General features: G+C 41.1%; 1 protein-coding gene across 11 annotated transcripts in view; it reads left to right on the top strand.

Moving 5' to 3' along the window:
• USP54 (ubiquitin specific peptidase 54) overlaps positions 1 to 23,293 on the top strand; it is a 132,620-nt gene that overhangs the window by 16,276 nt on the left and 93,051 nt on the right. Inside the window, exon 1 of one of the 11 annotated variants that reach the window (XM_021072540.1) lies at positions 1,588 to 3,015. The exons of 8 other annotated variants lie outside the window; for them this stretch is intronic. The gene's annotated coding sequence lies outside the window, so the exon portion shown is untranslated. Of the gene's footprint in view, positions 1 to 1,587; positions 3,016 to 13,170; positions 13,862 to 23,293 lie in introns of those variants that run through there. 2 more of the 11 variants (XM_021072541.1, XM_021072549.1) reach the window with 2 other exon arrangements.

Genomic DNA, 23,293 nt, shown 5'->3' with positions numbered 1-23,293 from the left:
AGAACCTCTGCAATTGTAATTGTCCTCCTGTTTGTGGGTTTCCTACTGGGAGGTAGGGGTCTTGACTATGTCATATTGCCACCCATCTTTGTGGTTCTTTCTTTATATCTTTAGTTGTAGAAGATCTTTTCTGCTTGCCTTCCAGTTTTTCTCATCAGTATTTCCTCTGTAAATAGTTGTGATTTTGGTGTACCCACTGGAGAGGGTGAGTTCAGAGTCTCCCAACTCTACTATCTTGGCCACTCCTCTCAATTCTTTTGGATGTATATGCAGAAGTGAAATTGCTTGAATTGTATGATAATTCCATTTTTATTTTATTTTATTTATTTATTTATTTATTTTTTGTCTTTTTGCTATTTCTTGGGCCGCTCCCGTGGCATATGGAGGTTCCCAGGCTAGGGGTCTAATCGGAGCCGTAGCCACCGGCCTACGCCAGAGCCACAGCAACGCGGGATCCGAGCTGCATCTGCAACCTACACCACAGCTCAGGGCAACACCGGATCGTTAACCCACTGAGCAAGGGCAGGGACCGAACCCGAAACCTCATGGTTCCTAGTCGGATTCGTTTACCACTGCGCCACGACGGGAACTCCGATAATTACATTTTTAATTTTTTGAGGATTGCCATACCATTTTCTGTAGTGGCTGCACCGTTTTACATTTTCTTACATTTTCACTTTTTTTTTATCAACAACTATAATTTTCTGTTTTTTTGATAGTAGCCTTCCTAATGGGTGTTTTTGACTTTCATTCAATCATTTGATTTGGATTTCCTTAATGACTCTTGATGTTGAGCATCTTTTTCATGTGTTTATTGGCCATTTGTATATCTTCTTTGGAGAAATGTATATTCAACTCTTTTGTGTACTTTTAAATCTCTTGTTAAGTTGTAAGGGTTCTTTATATATTCTGATATTACCTCCTTATCAGCTAAATGATTTGCAAATATTTTCTCCCACTCTTTGGGCTGCCTTTTCACTCTGTTGACTGTTTTTTGATGCTCAGAAGTTCTCTGTTTTAAAATTTTTATTATTTGTTATTTAAGATATTTTAAAAGAGTGATATATATATATATATTTTTTGTCTTTTTTTTGTTGTTGTTGTTGCTATTTCTTGGGCCGCTCCCGTGGCATATGGAGGTTCCCAGGCTAGGGGTTGAATTGGAGCTGTAGCCACCGGCCTACGCCAGAGCCAGAGCAACGCGGGATCCGAGCCGCGTCTGCAACCTACACCACAGCTCACGGCAACGCCAGATCGTTAACCCACTGAGCAAGGGCAGGGACCGAACCCGCAACCTCATGGTTCCTAGTTGGATTCGTTAACCACTGCGCCACGACGGGAACTCCAGGAGTGATATATTTTAATTGGCTACTCTACAGTAAATTAAATGTTACTAAATGTCTGGGTCCCCCCCCCTTTTTTTTTTGTCTCTTTAGAGCTGCACCCATGGCATATGGAAGTTCCCAGGCTAAGGGTCAAAATGGAGCTACAGCTGCCAGCCTACATCACAGCCACAACAATGTGAGATCTGAGCTGCATCTGTGACCTACACTACAGCTCACGGCAACCCCAGATCCTTAACCCACTGAGCGAGGCCAGGGATCTGTCCTCATGGATATTAGGTTCGTTGTTGCTGCACCACCATGGGAACTCCTGGATTTCTCTTCTTAATCGTAAGTCCCTTGCCATCTCTCAAAGATAACCACTAATGAATTTGATGTTCTTCTGGTGCTTTATACTACTAAGTCAGCCCATAGTGTATTAGAAGCTTAACATGACAGAAGTAAAAATACTGCAGAACTCCTGTGGAAGGCTGAGATGGGAAGGGTTATTTATTTATTTTTTGGCTGTACCCACAGCATGTAGAAGTTCCCAGGCCAGGGATCAAACCTGCACCACAGCTGTAACCATAGCCACAGCAGTGACAGTGCCAGATCCTTAACCCACTGAGCCACGAGGGAACTCTGGGAAGGGTTATTTCTTAGATTTTTTTTTTTTTTTAAGTTCAAAGTCCAGTTCAGTACTCTATCAGGTAGTTTTATATAATAAGTGCACGGAAATATTTGTTAAATGAGTACTTTTGATTGAAGATAACTAAAGTAAAATGATATTAAATCATTTTGAAGTGAATTCTACATATGTTTTAAGCTAGGATTATTATGGGTACATGGGTACTTGGGTACATGGGTACTTTTGATTGAAGATAACTAAAGTAAAATGATATTAAATCATTTTGAAGTGAATTCTACATGGGTACTTTTGATTGAAGATAACTAAAGTAAAATGATATTAAATCATTTTGAAGTGAATTCTACATATGTTTTAAGCTAGGATTATTATGTGTTTTACTGGTAAATAGACAGCTAAGTCAGAGTAAATATTTTTTTGGAAGTAGTGAAACTGTGGAGCAAACTTGAGTTTGGAACATTTAGCTATAAATGCATATAGTTTATTTAACTGCCTTGGTTGATTGAGATTTGTAGACAGGACAAACAGAATAAGAGAGTTGTAGAAGCCTTACATTCCTGGTTTAGGAAAATGACTTGTACATTCTGAAAAAAGGTGTGGTCTGGTCAGGTCTGACTTTGGGCAAGGACCTGTTGAAACAAACAGTGCAATGTTCACGGAGTAGTGGTGAAGTACCTGACCTCCATTCTAAGCTGAAAATAAAATCCTTCCCTAGTGAGGTCATAATGGGAGCAGCAGCAGCAGCTTCTACCACTGCTGTGTGAACTTGGTGGCTATGTGAGGTGGCCAGAGCAGGAAATGATTCTGTGTATAGGGAAGGACTTGTTCTGGCTTTGGCCAAGTGATTACACAGGTTGTGGGTGTCACTTTAAACATACAAAGACCTGCTGGCTGGAGGAGGGGCAGCTTCCTGAGGATCAGGTGCACATCTGAAGGGATGAGCTCATCCTTCTAACCAGACCTGCTGTAGATGCTGAGTGAATGTTTTCCTAATTGCAAGTCCTGCAGCTGGGAGAAGCAGGAAATGGTTGAAGCTTCAGGCACTTTGTGAGTAGAAAAAAAGCAAGCAATTTTGGGACTCTTTGGAAATGTGTGGTTGTGAATATCAAGTGAAGGTGAAACATGCACATTCATTTTTTTTTCTCTAAGTTTAGGATTGGAGTGTAATATATGGTGGGTTGAGGAATGCTTTGGTGGTTCTAACTTTATTGTAATTCTTTTCGAGATGACTTAATAATTTATTCCCTATACTGTCTTGCTTGATTTTGCTGCTTTGGGAAATAAGAATCCAGGGGCTCCTTTTTAATTTCCAGGGATCTCTGTGACTTTTTTAAAGCTTTAGTTAATGGGGCTTACTCCACTCTTTAAGTCTACTCTGCTGGTTTTCAGAGCCCTATGCATGATCCTATTTTGTTTTTTATTTTAATTTACCTAAAGTGTTCATTTTAAGTAAGCTTCTTTATTTTATTTTTTGGCCATGCCCTCAGCATGAGATCGAACCCATGCCACAGCAGTGATAACAATGGATCCTTAACCCACTAGGCTACCATGGAACTCCTAAGTAAGCTTCTTTAAAATCAAGTTGGGGAGTTCCCATTGTGGCTCAGCGGTAATGCACCTGACTAGTATCCAGAGGATTCAGGTTTGATCCCTGGCTCCGCTCAGTGGGTTAAGGATCTGGCATTGCCATGAGCTGTGGTGTAGGCTGGCAGCTGTAGCTCTGATTAGATTCCTAGCCTGGGAACTTCCTGTGGCCCTAAAAACACACACACACACCAAAAGCAATCCCCCCCCTGAAAAATTGAGTTGGCTTAAAAAAGAAGTGTCAGGGTGTTCTCAATTCGGCACAGTGGGTTAAGGATCTGACTGCAGCAGTTGCTGCAGAGATGTGGGTTCCATCCCCAGCCCAGTGCAGTGGGCTAAGGATCCGGTGTTGCCGCAGTTGTGGCATAGATCACAGCTATGGCTTGGGAACTTCCATATGCCATGGGTGTGGCCAAAAAGAAAATCAGTTATTATTTTTTATTAAACTTTTTTTTTGAGATACTTCTCAAAATTCACACAGATTTAGAAATCTAATATAATCTTTTTTTCCCCCCTTTTTAGGGCTGCACCCATGACATATGGAAGTTCCCAGGCTAGGGATCAAATTGGAGTTACACATGCTGGCCTCCGCCATAGCCACGGCAACTCAGGATCCAAGCTGCATCTGTAACCGACACCATAGCTTACAGCTGTGTGCAACCCCAGATCCCTAGCCCACTGGGCGATGCTGGTGATTGAACGGAGTCCTCATGGATACTAGTTGGGTTCATTTCCACTGCACTGCAACGGGGACTCCCAGAAATCTAATATACTCTTTACCCCATTTCCCCCAGTGGTAACATCTTACAAAGCTGTAGTGCAAAAGTCACAGCCTGGATATTGATGTTGATACAGTGAAGGTATAGAATATTTTCATCATCTGAGGATCCATCATATTGCCCTTTTTATAGCTACATCCACTTCCTTTGCACCCCTCCCAGTCATTAATGCCTGACAACCACTTGTAGAAAAATCAATTTTTAAGCAATAATTTTTTTTTTTTCTTTTTGTCTTTAGGACCCTACCCGCGTCACGTGGAGGTTTCTAGGCTAGGGGTTGAATCAGATCTGTAGCTGCTGGCCTATATCACAGCCACAGCAACACCAGATCTGAGCCTTGTCTGCGACCTACACCACAACTTAAAGTGAGTTTAAATTGAAGGCTCAGTTGAGTTTCAGAGCGCTGAATTAACTGGCTGATGATCTCAGAGTCATGTTCCTTAATCTCTGAGAAATTATAAAAACCAGAGAGATATCAAAAAATAAGAAAATAGGAGTTCCCGTTGTGGGTCAGTGGAAACAAATCTGACTAGTATCCAAGAGGACTTGGGTTCAATTCCTGACCTTGTTCAGTGGGTCGGGGATCAAGCATTGCTATGAGCTGTGGTGTAGGTCACATGTGTGGCTCGGATCCTGCATTGCTGTGGCTGTGACATAGGCCAGCAGCTTTAGCTGAGATTCGACTTAGTCTGGGAACTTCCATATGCTGTGTGTGAGGCCCTGAAAATAAAAAAAGAAGAAAGTAGTTGGAAAACTGAAGACTTGTAAAATCCTGGAAAAATTCAGTTATAGATGATCAAACAGATGATATGGAGTATTAAATAAAAAGATGTAGTATGGGTTTATTTATCATTAAAAAAATCCATCTATTTCTATTCTTTAGTTCTATCACTCTGTTTCTATTTAGAATTATGAGGTTAGTAGATCAAGGGATTGTTCTAGTTATAATCTCACAGTATCCCAGTCTTTTATGATACATTTGTAGCTATTGTATAGTAAAATATGGTTTGATTAACTAAGTGAACTTGTGGAAGTCTGAATTAACTATACTCAGACTCTTGATTTCACCAGGAAAGGTCTCTGATGGATTTCCTTTGGACCTTGGATAGAGAAAAAAATTTAAAAACATGTTAATCATATTTGTGAATATTGTAAAGCTTCAGGAATAGTTAATTTGACAGATGATGAATAAAGCCTTAAAAATTATGTCCATAGGGTGAAATCATGGGCTTAAACTGAAATTAAGTTTAACAAGGATAAAGACCTATGTTTAAATTCAAAAGCTCAAATGCACAAGAACAGGATCAAGAAGAACTGGTTGGGTAGCAGTTCATGTGAAAAATGTCTGGGAATTTTGGTTAATCACATATGTAGCAACAAATTCCTATGCAGTGTTGCTGCCAAAAACACCTTCAGCTATATTACCAGTTTGTCCAGTTCACAAAATAATTTTTTTTTTTTTAATGGCTGCACTGGTGGCATATGGAAGTTCCTGGGTGAGTGATTGAATCTGAGCCACAGCTGTGACCTAAGCTGCAGCTGTGGCAATACCAGATACTTTAACCCACTGTGCTGGACTGGGGATTGAACCCACACCTCCGCAGTGACCTGAGTTGCTGCAGTCAGATTCTTAACCCACTGCATCACAGCAGAAACTGTCAGGTCACAAAAGTGTTGGTTCCAATATATTTTTGTACTAGATTGGTAATACATTTTGCATAGTGGTTTAAATCACTGACAAAGTTTAGAGCATTCTAAGGAAGGCAGACTTGACCAAAAATGGTTCAGAAACCATTTATGTAAGAAACTATTGGGCTTTGGAGAGGTTAATATTGAGAATTTTTTATTAATTTTTTTTTTTCTTTTTGTCTATTTAGGGCCGCACCCGAGGCACGTGGAAATTCCCAGGCTGAGGTTGAATTGGAGCTGCAGCTGCCGGCCTACACTGAAGCCATAGCAATGTGGGATCCCAGCTGCATCTTCGACCTACACTGCAGCTCATAACAACACCAGATCCTTAACCCACTGACCCGGGCCAAGGTTTGAACCCGCGTTCTAACGGGTACTAGCTGGTTTGTTACTGCTGAGCCACAACAGGAATTCTGATAAATTTTTAAATAACTTTAAAGGTTATTTAAAATTTACAAAATTTAAAATGAAAAAATTATAGGAGTTCCCATTGTGGCTCAGTGGTAATGAACCCAGCTAGTAACTGTGAGGATGCAGGTTTGATCCCTGGCCTCGATCAGTGGGTTAAGGATCTTGTATTGTCATGATAGGTTGCAGATGTGGCTTGGATCTGGCATTGCTGTGGCTGTGGTGTAGGCTGGCAGCTACAGCTCTGATTTGCACCCTAGTCTGGGAACTTCCATGTGCCTCTGGTGTGGCCCCCCCCCCCAAAAAAAAAGGAAAAAAAAAGAAAAAATTATATAACAAATACCATATTCCCAGTACCCAGAATTAAGTAGAATTAACGTCTACTTTTCTTCCTTTCTCTTTTAAAAAAATAAAACAATACACCTAAAACCAAAGGCCCTCTCCTCCCAACAAAGAACCTTATCTTACTTTTATCAAAGTAATACATGTGCATAGTTTTAAAAATTTGAATAGGTGTTCCTGCTGTGGCACAGTGGAAATGGATTCGACTAGTAACCATGACGTTGCTGGTTTGATCCCTGGCCCCTTGCTCAGTGGTTAAGGATCCCACATTGCTGTGAGCTGTGATATAGTTCTCAGGTGCTGCACGGATCCTGTGTTGCCGTGGCTGTGGTGTAGGCTGGCAGCTGTAGCTCCAATTAGACCCATAGCCTGGGAACCTCCATATGCTGTGGTTTGGCCCTAAAAGCAAAAAAAAGAAAAAAAGAAAAAAAATTGAATAGTTCATATGCCTAGGTGGAAAAATAGCAGTTATCCCACCCCCAGAGGCAACCATAATCAACTGTCTTAAAAATTACTTCTCTTTTTTTGGCCAAGCTTGAGGCATGTGGAAGTACCTGGGCCAAGGATTGAATCTGAGCCACAGAAGCAGCCCAGGTCCACTAGTGACAATGGTGGATTCTTAACCCGCTACACCACCAGAGAGCTCCTTAGGGATTTCTAATAGTATAATTTTATCAGTTGCTTTTAAAAACAAATGTCTATAAAGTGTTTAATATAAAAGAAGGTAAGAAGGGATATGTTTTGAGAGTAGCACCAATAAAATTTGCTGATGGATTGGTGAGATGTTAAGGAAAGGACTCAAGCATGACTGGAATTTATGGCTAAGCAAAGTGAATCAATGGTGGAGCTTTTTACTATGAAAGGGAGAGTGTGGAGGAATTGATTAGGATGTATATGGTGAAAAATCAAGATTTTTCCTTTTGGGTATGATAGGTTTGAGATACCTAGTAGACATCCAAGTAGTAATGTTCAGTAGGAAGTTATAAGTCTGGAGCTCAGAGGAAGAGACTGGAGCTGGAGATAAAAAGTATGGTAGTTTTGGAGTTCCCACCATGGCACAGTGGGTTAGAAATCTGACTGCAGCGGTTCAGGTCACTGTGGAGGTACGGACTCAATCCCTGGCCTGGCACCATGGATTAAAGGATCTGGCATTGCCGCAGCTGTAGCATAGGTTGCAGCCGCAGCTCCAAGTCAGTCCCTGGCTGGGAACTTCCATGTACTGTGAGTATGGCCATAAAACAACGACAAAACTATGATGGTTTTATCTCAATTTCATAAATATTCATCTACAACATAATTTTTTCATGGTTGATTTATTCATCATTGTATTGATGTGTGCTGTACTTTGTGATTAATAACTTTGTAAATTCTTATTTTAATTAATTCATTATTTTTGACCATGCCCGGTGTGCCCTTAACCCACTGACAGAATCAGTAGCCTCATTTCATTTCTTCTTGCTTCATTCATCCTCATTTGCTCTTATTTAATTATTTTTATACCTTTATGTAGATATCAAATTTACCAAAGAATAAGATGATTTTGCTTTTTAAAATAAATTCATCAAAAGTTCTTTAAATAGTAATCTTTTCAATGCATTTGATTTATTTATTTGTCTGCTTTTTTTTTTTTTTTTTTTTTTTTTTTTCATGGCCACATCCCCTGTAGCATATGGAAGTTCCCAGGCTAGGAGTCAAATCAGAGCTACAGCTGCTGGCCCAAGCCATGGCCACAGCAACATAGGATCCGAGCTGCATCTGCAACCTACACCACAGCTCATGGCAATGCCGGATCCCTAGCCCACCGAGTAAGGTCAGGGATTGAACCCACATCCTCATGGATACTAGTCAGATTTGCTTCTGCTGGGCCATGACAGGAACTCCCACTAATGCATTTTAAATATACTAGGAGTTCCCTTGTGGCTCTGCAGGTTAAGGATCCCACATTATCACTGCTGTGGCTCTGATTACAGCAGTGGTATGGTGTGATCCCTGGCCTGAGAACTTCTACATGCTGCAGGCATGGCCAAAAAAAGTACAATAAAATAAAATATACCTAATTTCCACTTACACATGGTTGTAGTGACTGTATTATCATATAATCACATATGCATTGGAGTTCCTGTCGTGGTGCAGTGGTTAATGAATCTGACTAGGAATCATGAGGGTTCGATCCCTGGCCTTGCTCAATGGGTTAAGGATCTGGCATTACTGTGAGCTACGGTGTGGGTTGCACATGTGGCTCGGATCTGGTGTTGCTGTGGCTGTGGTATAGACCAGCAGCTACAGCTCTGATTCGACCCTTAGCCTGGGAACCTCCATATGCTGCAGGTGCGGCCCTAGAAAGACAAAACAAAACAAACAAACAAATAATCACATATGCATTATCAAGCTTAACTTCACAGGATCTTTATGGTTCCTTCTCCTGATTTTAAGGCCAAGTACTAATGTCCTCTTCTTTGTCCTGGATGTGCATATAAAATAGTGAGTACTTAGTGAAAATATAACCAAATGTAACATTCTCTTTATGTTAAAATTTTTTAAAAATTCCAAATATCTTTATCATGATCTGGGCTAGTTCCTATGAAACAGTATTTCATTGGGATATAGTCTTTTGGAGTAGTTAATACACTAGAAGTTATTTGCAAATATATGATTTATTTTTACTTTATGTAATTTTTCCATTTGCCTGTGATTTTTAAAAAATGAACTAGTTTTCCGAATTCATTTATTCTAATTTTTTTTGGCAGTGTTTAGGATTTTCTATGCATAGTATCATGTCATCTGCAAACAGCGACATTTTATTTCTTCCTTTCCAGTTTGAATGCCTCATTTCTTTTTCTTGTCTGATTGCTATGGCTAGGACTTCCAGTGCTATGTTGAACAAAAGTGGTGAGAATGGGCATACTTGTCTTCTTTCTGATCTTTGAGGAAATGCTTTCAGCTTTTCAACTTTGAGTATGATGTTGGCTATAGGTATGGCCTTTATTACATTGAGCTGTGTTGTCTCTGTACGCACTTTGTTGAGAATTTATGTTTTATTTTTTGCTGCACCTGTGGCATGCAGATATTCTCAGGTCAGGGATCAAACCCTCGCCACAGCAGTGACCTGGGCTGCTGCAGTGACAACTCCAAATCCTTAACCTGCTGCACCACAATGGATCTCCTTTTGAGAGGTGTTTTTTTTTTTTTTTTTTTTTTTGCTTTTGTTTTTTAGGGCCACACCCATAGCATATGAAATTTCCCAGTCTAGGGGTTGAATTGGAGCTTTAGCTGCCAGCCCATGCTACAGCCACAGCAACTCGGGAACTGAGCCAGGTCTGTGACATACACCACAGCTCACAGCAACGCTGGATACTTAACCCACTGAGCAAGGCCAGGGATCAAACCCACATACTCATGGATTCTAGTCAAGTTTGTTAACTGCTGAGCCATGAAGGGAACTCCCTTGAGAGGTTTTTTTCTTCTTCTTTTTCTTTTCTTTCTTTTTTTTTTTTTAGGACCACCCTTGCAGCATATGGAGGTTCCCAGGCTAGGGGCCTAAATGGAGCTACAGCTGCTGGCCTAAACTACAGCCACAGCAATGCCAGATCCAAGCCGTGTTGCAACCTACACTGAAGCTCACAGCAATGCTTAACGAGGCCAGGGATTGAACCCACATCCTCATGGTTCCTAGTTGGATTCGTTTTCACTGCGCCATGACAGGAACTCCCTCCCTTGAGATTTTTTAATCATAAATTAATGTTAAATTTCAGCAGAAGCTTTTTCTATTGACATGACCATTTGATTTTTATTCTTCAACTTGTTATTGCGTTGATCAATTTGCAGTTATTGAATCATCCTTACATTGCTGGGATAAATCCCTCTTCTTCAAGATGTATGATCCTCTTAATGTATGTTGAGTTCATTTTGGTAATATTTTGCTAATTTTTTTTTCTATTTATGTCTGTCAGTGAAATTGGTCTGAAATTTTTTTGGTTTTTTGTGATGTCTTTGTCTGGTTTTGGTATCAAGATGATGCTGGCTTTATAGAATGAGTTTGGAAGCATTCCTTCTTGAATTTTTTGGAATAGTTTGAGAAGAATAGGCATTAAGCCTTTAAATGTTTGGTAGAATTTACCTGTGAAGCTCTCTGGTCCTTTGTTGTTGTTGGGAGTTGTTGCTGTTTTGGCAGTGCCATGGCTTGCAGAAGTTACCAGGCCAGGGATTGAACCCACACTACAGCAGCTACCCTAGCCACAACAGTGACAACACCGTATCCTTTACCTGCTGGGCCATCAGTAAATACTTATTTATTTATTGTCTTTTTAGGGCCACACCTGTGGCATATGGAAGGTCCCAGGCTAGGGGTTGAATTGGAGCTGTAACTGCCAGCCTATACCACAGCCCCAGCAACTTGGGATCCAAACTGCATCTTCGACCTACACCACAGCTCTTGGCAATGCCAGATACTTAACCCACTGAGCAAGGTCAGGGATCAAATCCATGTCCCCATGGATACTAGTTGGGTTTGTTACTGCTGAGACGCGATGGGAACTCCTATCAGTAAATTTTTAAATTTACTGATTCAACTTCAGTGATGGTAATTAGTCTGTTCATATTTTCCATTTCTTCCTGATTCTGTCTTGGGAGATAGTACATTTCTGGAATTTTTTCATTTCTTGTGGGTTGTTGTTTTATTAGTGTATAAATGTTTGTAGTAATCTCATGATTGTCTATTTAAAAAAATTTTATTGGAGTATAGTTAACTTATGGAATATAGGTTTTTTTTTTTTTTTTTTTCCCTTGACCATGCCCATGGCATAAGGAAGTTTCCAAGCCAGGGTTCAAACCCATGCCACAGCAGCTACCTGGTGCTACAGTTGGATCCTTAACCCACTGCCCCCATAGGAGAACTCCAATTCTCTGTATTTCTGTCGTATTGGTAGCGTCTCCTTGCTTTCATATCTGATTTTATTAATCTGGACCCTTCTTCCTTTCTTTCTTTTTTTTTTTTTTGCTTTTTTAAGGCCACACCTGAGGCTTATGGAGATTCCCAGGCTAGGGGTTGAATCTGAGCTACAGCTGCCAGCTGCCACAGCAATGTGGGATCCAAGCCACGTCTTCAACCTAACCACAGCTCACAGCAAAGCTGGATCCCTGACCCACTGAGTGAGGCCATGGATTGAACCCACATCCTCATGGATATTAGTTTCCGCTGCACCACAGTGGGACCTCCTCTCTCTTTTTTTCTTGAAGAGTTTGGTTGAAGCTGTATCAATTTGGTTTACTTAGTTCACTGATCATTTTAATTTTATTTTTAATCTGTTTCATTTATTTTTAATCTCTGTTTCATTTTAATCTTTATTTTTTTTATTTTTTGTCTTTTCTAGGGCCGCTTCCCACGGCACTTGGAGGTTCCCAGGCTATGGGTCTAATCAGAGCTGTAGCTGCCGGCCTACACCACAGCCACGGTAACGTGGGATCCAAGCTGCGTCTGCAACCTACACCACAGCTCAGGGCAACGCCGGGTCATTAACCCACTGAGCAAGGCCAGGGATCAAACCCACAACCTCATGGTTCCTAGTCGGATTCATTAACCACTGAGCCACGATGGGAATTCCTTAATCTTTATTTTTAATCTCTGTTTCATTTCAATTTCGTTTACTTAATTCATGGATCATTTTAACTTTATTTTTAATCTCTGTTTCATTTATTTCCTCTCTGATCCTTATTATTTATTTCCTCCTCCTGAGTTTGGATTTTGCTTTTCCTTTTTCTATTTCCTTTAGGTGTTAGATTAGATAGTTAATTTGAGATGTTTCTTGTTTTCTGAGATAGACCTGTATTGCTCTAAACTTCTCTCTCAGAGAGTTCCCTTGTAGCTCATGGGGTTAAGGATCCAGCATTGTTACTGCTATGGCTCACTCAGGTTGCTGCTATGGCGGGGGTTTGATTCCTAGCCCTAGAACTCCCACATGCCATGGCCAGAGCTGAAAAGAAGAAATAAATAAACTTTTCTCTCAGAACTTCTTTTGCTGTATCACAATATATTTTGAATCTTTGTTTTTCCATTCTCATTTGCCTTCATGTATTTTCAATTTTTTCCCTTGATTTCTTTAGTAACCCATTGGTTGTTTAGTAGCATATTGTTTACCTCCACATTTGTGTTTTTGCAGTTCCCTCTTTTTTTTTTTTGTTTTTTTTGTCTTTTTAGGGCCACACCAGCGGCATATGGAGGTTCCCAGGCTAGGGGTCCAATTGGCGCGGTAGCCTCTGGCTACACCAGAACCACAGCAACTCGGGATCTGAGCTGCGTCTGCAACCTACAGCACAGCTCACGGCAACACCAGATCCTTAACCCCCTGAGTGAGGTCAGGGTTCGAACCCCCGTCCTCATGGATGCTAGTTGGGTTCGTTAACCGCTGAGCCACAATGGGAACTCCCTCTTCTTTTTTTCTTGTAGTTGATTTCTAGTCTCATACCATTGTGGTGAGAAAAGATCCCTGATGTGATTTAAATCTTCTGAAGTTTGTTGAGACTTGTTTTGATAATTACTTTGAACTTTTTATGGCGTAGATTGCTTATTTCTGCTTCATTTAGTTCTTTTTGTGAGGTTTCTTTTTCCTTATTTGGAACATTTTCCTCTGTCTTTTCATTTTGCCTGATTCTCTGTGTTTATTTCTACATATTAGGTAGGTTGTTTACACTTTCCGATCTTGGGGAAATGACCTTATATAGGAGATGTCCTTTGAGGCCCAGCAACACACTCCTTTCTGATCACCAGAGCTGTAAGCTCTAGAGATGCTCCCTGTGTGGGCTAGATGAGGCCATTTTGTTATTGTGGACTGACTACTGGTGGGTGGGGCTGGCTCTAGGCCCAAAACTGACACAAGGCCTTGCCTCTTGTGTTGTCTGCCAGCCCACTGGAGGGCGGGGCTGGATCCTGTCCTGGCTAGCTCTGCAGCCCAAGGGTCCCCTGGTTGGTGCTGGCCTGCTGGTGTGGGCAAGGCTGTGTCTTAGAACGTCTGGCTGTGTGGCTCAGGGGGTCCCAAAGCTGGTGCTGGCTCACTGGGCAGGGCTGTGTCCTGGGGCTGGTGCTTGCCTGCTGGTTGGTGAGTAAGTCCCTGTACTAATAGGATAGAGGGAGGACTCCAAAATAGGAATTGTCAGCACCAGTATCCTGTGGTAGAACAAGCTTCAAAAATTGGCTGTTGCCAGTGTTTGTGTTTCCAGGATGAGCTCTGGTTATCTTCTGCTTCTCCACAAGGCTCTCCAAGATCAGCAAGTAGGTCTGACCCAGGCTTCTTTGAAATTACTGTCTCTGAACTGGAAATCAGAGCGTGTGAGAGTTTTCACACACCGTTTAAGAGCAGAGTCTCTGTTTCTACAGTCTCCTGCCTCTTTCCTTTGTAAGCCCCACTAGCCATCAAAGCCAGATATTCTTGGGGACCCATCTTCCTGATTTGGCTGAGGAGCTCATGTGGGCTCAGACCCCTCCCTTCTTAGAGAGAATCTCTGTAATTCTACTTATCCTCCCACCTGCCTGGGAGTGTGTCTTGACTGTACTCTGCCTTTCTACCCATCTGTTGTGGTTCCTTATTTATACTTTTAGTTATGTAAAACCTTTTCTGCTAGTCTTTAGGTCATTCTCATAGATAGTTGTTTTGTAAATAGTTGTAATGTTTATGTGCCCACGGGAGGAGGTGAGCTCAGGTTCTTCTTACTTCAACATCTTGGCTACACCTCCATACTGTACTCTTTGGAGTATATTTCTTTTATATTGGTATGGACTCATAGATATTTATTTTATACTTTAGGTTATAATCCAATATTATTATTATTATTTTTTAAGGCTGCACCCACAGCATATGGAGGTTCCCAGGCTAGGGGTTCAATCCAGAACTGTAGTTGCTGGCCTACATCACAACCACAGCAACACTAGATCCGATCCTCGTCTGTGACTTACACCACAGCTCACAGCAGCGCCAGATCCTTAACCCACTGAGTGAGTCCAGGGATCGAACCTGCGTCCTCTTGGATGCTAGTCAGATTTGTTTCCACTGAGCCATGACAGCAGCTCCTACACTTTAAAAAAATTTTTTGGGAGGGAATTTTTTCCTTCTCAAATTATTTTAGGTTTAGCCATGAGGAACTCCTTTGATTGTTTCCTATGTCACTTTGATCTACCTCTATCAATTTAAGATTTTTGTTTTGGTTTGGTTTTAGCATTAACTTACCTTCTGACATTATCAGATGCTCCAACCTCATCTTATATATTTCCTGTTCCAGGCCCAGAAATAGCCATTTCTCAGCTGATAGAACAAGTTAATAATACGAGTGTATAATAGACACATATCTATAAATATTTTTAGATGTAACCATAGCTGAACCCAAGTTCATATCCCAACTCTAATCCATATGGATAATTTTAGCCTTTTTCTCCTTATCTGTAACCTCCCTTTCCAAAAGTGAGAAGCCTTGTACCATCTTCCATTCATTTACTTAATTGTGCAATTACCATATACATGTATAGTGTTTTCAGGTTGTTAACTTGTACACCTGTGCAAACAGCTTTACTAGCTAGAATGCAGCAGTAATGTATAGTTAGTTCCTTGTGTTTTTAGTCTTACAGACTGTACTCTTTTCTAGAGTTATTTAGATCAGTTACTTTATCCTCTGTCCCCTTCAGTGAGATTGTTTAATACATTTGTATCTTTTTATTATGGAAGATTTCAAACATGTACAAAAGAAAGAAGAGTATATTGAACCCACATGTACCCATCACCAGCTTCATCAATTATTGTTAAAACACATGGTCATTTGCGTTTCATCTGTCCTTCCCCCTACTCCCTGCTACTCAGACCATAATTATTTTGAAGGAAATCCCATAAATGTTATTTCAGCTGTAAATATTCCCAAATGAGACTTACTGTAATTTAATCAATCCCCTATTGATAGACATTTATTATAGTACTAGCTGTAAATATCCTTTTACATTATCTTTGCAAGCTGTAGGGTAAATTTCTAGAGGTTGAAATAAAGGGTATAAATATAAACTTTTTTCTTTTGATTTTTAGGGCCGCACCCATGGCATATGGAAGTTCCTAGACTAGGGGTCAAATCTGAGCTGCCAGGCTATGCCACAGCCATAGCAACGTGGGATCCGAGCTGCTTCTGTGACCTTCACCACAGCTCACGGCAATGATGGATCCTTCACCCACTGACCGAGGCCAGGGATTGAACCTGCATCCTCATGGATACTAGTTGGATTTGTTTCCACTGTTCCACAATGGGAACCCCAAAATAAACATTTTAAATTGAGAAATACTACCAAGTAAATTTTATTTCTACCAAGGGTGAGTGAGAATTTACCCCTCTCCTCACCTATTCTGATTTTCCCAACTTTTAAATATTTGGCATTCTGAGATGTGAAAAGTGATATGTATTTTTATTTTGCATTTCTTTAATTATGGATAAGATAGGACATTTTCCCTGTCTTTATTGACTATTTTTTTTTCCTTCTGTGAACTGCGCATTTAAATTTTTTGTCTCAAGGAGTTCAGGCTGTTTTGCAATGGGATTGGTGGCGTCCTGGGAGGGCTGAGATGCAGATTTGATCCCTTGCCTGGCACAGCAGGTTAAAGATCTGGCATTGATGAAGCTTCGGCAAATGTTGCAGCTGCGGCTCCGATCTGATCTCTCGCCTGAACTCCATGTGTTGTGTGGTAGCCAAAAAAAAAAAAAAAAAGAAAAAGTATTAAGTAAATTTTTTGTTTAAGAAAATGACACAAAGGACCATTTCCTTTCCGAAACCATTAATACTATGCTGTCATGTCTCCCTTTTCCCCTGTTCCCAGCTCAGATCACCAACTCAGGAGTAGTGTTTAAATCTCTTTAATGAAGGTAAATACTTGTCCATTTTCCATTTTTCCCCCTTCTGTCCCTCTTTTCACTCACCAGAAGATCATTAGCTCTCTGTTTTCTTTGCACCCTGAGCACAGTCAGATTGTTTATCAAACAGATGGTTTTAAGTCAGCTTCTTCCTGAGTACACTGGGGAAATTTGCCCAAAAAGCAACAGGAAGGATTTCTTCAGACATGTGGGGGAATGTTTGCAATTGTTTAGCAAAGGGTGTGCCCAGCAAGTATCATTTCAGGCTGCCTCCTGTTCTTTCTTTCCACCCAAACATAAGACTTGTACTCTGTTGCTGCTGTGCCATTTCGTTGGCATTTTCAGCCTTGTTTTTGTTAAAGTGAATTAGCTGTGTCTCTTTACTGGAACATATGTGTGAGCAGGCAGTATTACTGTTGGCTTCTTGACTAGGGAAATGGTGATTGCATTCTGTTCTGAACTAAATGACAGTGTCAAAGAGTGAGAATGCCCTGATAGCCTGATTTTCTTGCTTTTGTATTCTTTAAAAACAGATATTCAAAATCTCATACACACAGAAGTTGTTTGCCCAGCATTTGAAGACATCTAGTTCTACCAGGTGGCAGCTGTTGTTGTTTATTGGGAACTAATTAAAACCACAGATATGAAACAAAGTGTCCTTGTTTTGCAAAGAGGAAAACTGTGATTTTTAAAATAACAGCTTTATTGAGATATAATCCACATACCACACAATTCACCTGTTTAAAGTGTACAATTCAGTGGTTTTTAGTATCTTTACAGAGTTGAACAACCATCACAATCAATTTTTCAAACATTTTTATCACTTCCTGAAGGAATGGTATTCCTATTAGCAGTCACTTTCCACTTCCTTCACATCTTCTCTCAGCCCTAGGCAACTACTCATCTATTTTTTATCACTGTAATTTGCTTATCTGGGTATTCCATATAATTGGAATCATACAATAGATGCTCTTTGTGATTGGCCTTTTTACTTAGCATAATGTTTTCAAGGTTTGTACATGTTGTACCATGTATTAGTACTTCGTTTTTAGGATGGCTAAGTACTATTGTATGGTATGAATCACATTTTATTTATCCATTTATCAGTTGATGTATATTTGGGTTGTTTCCATTTTTTGGCTGTTTTGAATAATGCTGCTATGATGTATAGGCTTTTGAGTGAATATAGATTTTAATTTCTCTTGAAGAATATCTCTATCTATCTTACCTCTAGGAATAGAATTGCTGTGTCACACATTAACTCTGTGTTTAATCTTTTGAGGATCTACCAGACTTTTTTTTTGCTTGGGCCGTGGTCATGGCATGCGGAAGTTCGCAGGCTAGGAATTAAACCCACATCACATCAGTGACCCGAGCCACAGCAGTGACAACACCAAACCTTTAACTGCTGAGCCATCAGGAAATTCACCAGACTGCGTGACTGCGCCATTTTACATTTTTGCCAGCAGTGTAAGAAGATTCAGATTTCTTTACGTTCTTGTCACCATTTATAATTATCCATATTTTTTTATTATATTCATCTTGGTTTGAAGAGGTGGTTTGGATCTTCATTTCATTGTTTAACTTAACCTGAATTTGTTTTTTAAATTGTTAATTGTTAATAAAATTTATTTTTAGAATAATTTTAGATTTACAGAAAAATCAAGCAGATAGTGTTACCCAATTCAGGTTCTTCTGCTTGCTGCTCAGAAGCCATTATTTGAGAGATAAGTGTTGGTTGCGAAGGAATGGTTGCTTTATTCAGGAGGCTGGCAATCTGGGGAGATGGTGGACTTGGGTCCAAAAACCAGCTCCAGAGATTCTGCTCCACTGCGAAGGCTTTTAAAGGGAGAATCATTTGGGGAGGGGGTCAGAGTCTTGGTTATTTTCCATTGTGTGCAGACTTTCTTCTAATTGGTTGGTGGTGAGGTAACTGAGTGGTGTTCCAAGAATCTTGTTCTTACCCTGAAGTTATCATTCTCTACCTAGGTGGGGATCTTAAGGTATTATTGTGTGTATTCCTTGAGGAGGAACCAGGACTCTACTTTATTGCTGCATTGTTGTTTCTAGATTGCTCCTCCTTTGTTTCTGCATTTCCTCTCTTCCCTGATAAGCAACTGTTTGAATCTGCCCTTTGGAACTTAGGGAAGGTCAAGGTGACTAAGCAAAGCCTGTTTCTTCCTACAAACAAGAAACAGGAGACAAGGAAAGGAATTGTACCCAGAAGGTCCTGCTCCATTTCAGTGGTAGAGTTCCCATATGATAATGAAACTGAAATACCTCTGACTTGAACCCAGCCTAAACCCAGATTGGGACTTGAACCCACTTTTTTTTTTTTTTTTTTTTTTGGTCTTTTTAGAGCTACAGGTGTGGCATATGAAAGTTCCCAGGCTAGGGGTTGAATCAGAGCTGCAGCTGCCAGCCACAGCCACAGCCATGCTGTATCTGAACTTCATCTGCAACCTACACCCCAGCTCACGGCAATGCCGGATCCTTAACCCACTGAGCGAGGCCAGGGATCAAACCCATATCCTCATAGACATTAGTTAGGTTTGTTACCACTGAGCCACAACTGGAACTCCAACCGGTAGTTTTTTTAATTGGAATCACTCACCTGGTGTCTGGACTTACTGAAGTTCAGGTTCTTTGTGTCTCAGCCCAGAAGTAATTCAGCAAGAGACAAAGTGCTAGGCAAGAAATAGATTTATTAAGATAGGACACTTGTGAGAGCTACAAGTGGGCTGAGAAGGAGGCTCTGCTCAGAGGATTAGGTGGTATACATTTTTGTAATCCAAGGAAAGTTGGGAGGGGGAAAAGACAGGCTTCTTCCTCATTCTTCAAGTAGGCTCACATCACTAGCTCCTCCTTCACACTGGGTAAGAGAATATTTGACCCTATGAATTCAAACTAGGACTGTGGGAGTTCCCATCGTGGTGCAGTGGTTAATGAATCCGACTAGGAACCATGAGGTTGCGGGTTCGATCCCTGGCCTTGCTCAGTGGGTTAAGAATCCGGCATTGCCTTGAGGTGTGGTGTAGGTTGCAGACTCGGCTCGGATTCTGCGTTGCTGTGGCTGTGGTGTAGGCCGGTGGCTACAGCTCCGATTTGACCCCTAGCCTGGGAACCTCCATATGCTGTGGGAGCAGCCCAAGAAATGGCAAAAAGACAAAAACAAAAAAACACAACTAGGACTGTGATGGTGCTTATTCAAATCAGAAGGGTGGTAACATATGTTAAAATATGTTGAATCATCTTAGGTTTCTGTATAATGAGTCTCTTACTTTGGTATGTTGTCTTTCCCTTCGATTCCCGTCCTTGGTCCTAAGGATCATTATCTTGCGGAACTTGAATGCATATGCATGCCTCATTTTATCTTTCACTTAATGACTGGAGGTATATCTCTTTTACTTATGGTTTTATAGTTAAGCAAGCCTGCTTCCTTCCCCGATGTTCTAGTGGATTTCTTGAGTGATTATTAACTTAGAGTAGTCTCCCAAAGTTCCCTAGGTTTCCCTCTCTGTCTGTGGTCCCCTGGGGACTTCTACAACTACTTGTGTAACTATTCTATGCTATCCCTATCACTATCTCTCCACACATAGTTTCCTCTATTATTAACATTTTAGGTATGGTACATTTGTTGCAATTAATAAACCAGTATTGGAGTTCCCATCGTGGCTCAGTGGTTAACGAATCCGACTAGGAACCGTGAGGTTACTGGTTTGATCCCTGGCCTTGCTCAGTGGGTTAAGGATTCGGCGTTGCCGTGAGCTGTGTTTGGGTTGCAGCTGCAGCTTGGATCCTGCGTTGCTGTGGCTTTGGCATAGGCCGGCGGCTACAGCCTCCATTAGACCCCTAGCCTGGAACCTCCATATGCTGCAGGAGCAGCTCAAGAAAAGGCAAAAAGACAAAAAAAAAAAAAAAAACCCATAGATACTGGTTGTGTTTGTTACCATTGAGCCGCAAAGGCAATTCCCTTATTACCTTGATGGTGTCCATTGAAGCATGAAAGTTTTAATTTTTATGTTATTTATTTTTTAGTAAAGTATAGTTGATTTATGATGTTCCTTCAACTTCTGCTGTACAGTAATGTGACCCAGCCACACATACACATACATCCTATCTTACATCATGGTCTAACCCAAGAGACTGGGCACAACTCCCTGTGCTATACAGAAGGACTCTGTTACTTATCTGCTATAAATGTATAGTTTACATCTACCAACCTCAAACTCCCATCTGTCCCCCTCTCTCTTCCCTCTGCCCTGGCAAATGCAAGTCTATTAATTTTTATTTTTTGATTTTTTTGGCTATACCCATGGCATACAAAAGGTCCAGGGCCAAGGTTGAATCTGCACCACACCAGCGACCCTAGCCACTGCAGTGATAAATAACGCTAGATCCTTAACATACTGCACCACAAGAGAACGCCAAAAAGTTTTAATTTTTAAGTCAGGTTTATCTGTTTTTCTTTATGCTGCTTGTGTTATATCTAAGGGGACTTTGCTGAACCCAAGCTCTTGAAGTTGTATGTTTATATGTATAAATTTTTATAGTTTTAGCTCATTTATTTATTCAATCCATTTTCAGTTAATTCTTGCATAGGGTGTGAGATAAAAGTCTAACTGCATTCTTTTGCATATGGATATCCAGTTGCATTTAAGCAGGTAGGGTAGGGGGTCCCGGGAGAAAGAAACAGGCATGGCTTTCTTGACACAAGAGAAGGCATTTTTGGCCTAAGCCATTTTGTAATCTAATCCTGGCTACAAAGCCTGTTTTTGAACAGGTCTCTGTAATTAAGGATTCTAAGGGAACAAAGGAATGCAGAAACAAATAGACTTATCAGATAAGAGAGGTGACAGTAGCAAAGATAATGGAACAATTGTAAAGACTCCCAGTGCTGGAGTTAAGGAAACAACTAAGATCCCTGAGGACGTGGGTTTGATCCCTGGCCTTGTTCAGTGGGTTAAAGGATCTGGCGTTGCCGTGACCTGTGGTGTAGGCCGCAGACGTGGCTCGGATGTGGCATTGTTGTGGCGTAGGCTGGCAGCCATAGATAGCTCTGATTCGACCTCTAGCCTGGGACCCTCCATATGTCTCAGGTGTAGCCCTAAAATGACAAAAGACAAAAGACCAAAAAAAAAAAAAAAAAAAAGACTTCCAGTTCTTTTCCAGTGGTAAAAGGTTAGCGAAGAAATGTTCAACGACCAGATCAACTGGAACCCTAGGGATGTTGATGTTGACTTTTCTGACCCTTATGACTTCAGAGTCCACTAAAGCTTGGACTCTGTCATTGGCCCAAGCCTCTTCATGAATATACATATAACCTTAGCTTAAAACTTTCCCACTGTTTGGGAAGACACTGCTTTGGGAAAGATCTGTGATATTCTCCTCACTTGCTTCAAGTTGTAAAACCTTCCTCCTGACATCTGGCTTTGTTGTGTCTTTTGGCTTTATACCCACTAAGAGGCAAACCCAATTTTGGGGTAACAGCTTCAATACTGTTTGTTAAAGAGACTATTCTTTCCCTATTGAATGGTCCTGGCACAATTGTATGTTTTTTGTTTTTTTTTGTCTTTTTGCCATTTTTTGGGCCGCTCCTGCAGCATATGGAGGTTCCCAGGCTAGGGGTCGAATCGGAGCTGTAGCCACCAGCCTACACCAGAGCCACAGCAACAGAGGATCCGAGCCGTGTCTGCGACCTACACCACACCTCACGGCAATGCCGGATCATTAACCCATTGAGCAAGGCCAGGGATCGAACCCTCGACCTCATGGTTCCTAGTTGGATTCGTTAACCACTGCGCCACGACGGGAACTCCCAATTGTGTGATTTTTAAGGTTCAGTTGAACTTGGGGAAAATGTTGGCAGGCATATCTTTTTTTTTTTTTTTTTTTTAGGGCTACCTGTGGCATACGGAAGCCCGTGGGCTAGGGGTTGAGTCACAGCTGCAGCTCTTGGTTTATGCCATAGCCACAGCCATGCCAGATCTGAGCCTTATCTGCAACCCACACCACAGCCTGTGGCAATGCTGGACCCTTAACCCCCAGAGCAAGGCCAGGAATGGAATCTGTATCCCTATGGACACCTGTCGGATTTTTAACCTGATGAGCCGCAACAGGAACTCCCTCCATGCTTATCTATCCCAAATCAGTTATAGTTTGCGGAAGTGTGGTAGAAATCTCAGAAGCTTTCACTTCAACTAGAGAAGACTAGAAACGGTTCAGGAAACAATATTAAATCACACTGCGGACAGCTTACCACAACTGCAGACTCAATTTTCAAAAGATTCTTTTGAAACCTTTTATTTTAGGGCCACACCTGTGACATATGGAAGTTCCTGAGCTAGGGGTTGAATCGGAGCTGCACCTGAGGCCTACACTGAAGTTTGCAGTAACCCTTGATCCTTAATCCACTGAATGAGGCCAGGGATCAAACCCACATCCTCATGGTTACTAGTTGGATTCGTTTGTGCTGCACCAAAACGGGAACTCCCTGATCCTTAAACTTTTTAAGGAAAGTTTTTGCCTTTAGAATCTTCTGTTTTAGCACACATAATCATATCAGTGACATAGGGAGGTGTTATCAGAACTGGGAGCAAATTGCTCTTCTGATTGTTCCTTAATTAAATTTGTGGCCATCCTGAACTTTTGCC

This window comes from Sus scrofa, chromosome 14 (genome assembly GCF_000003025.6).
Source record: "Sus scrofa isolate TJ Tabasco breed Duroc chromosome 14, Sscrofa11.1, whole genome shotgun sequence".
NCBI lineage: Eukaryota > Metazoa > Chordata > Mammalia > Artiodactyla > Suidae > Sus > Sus scrofa.
The sequence above is the reverse complement of the archived record's forward strand: the minus strand, read 5'-3'. Positions and strand labels throughout refer to the sequence as shown.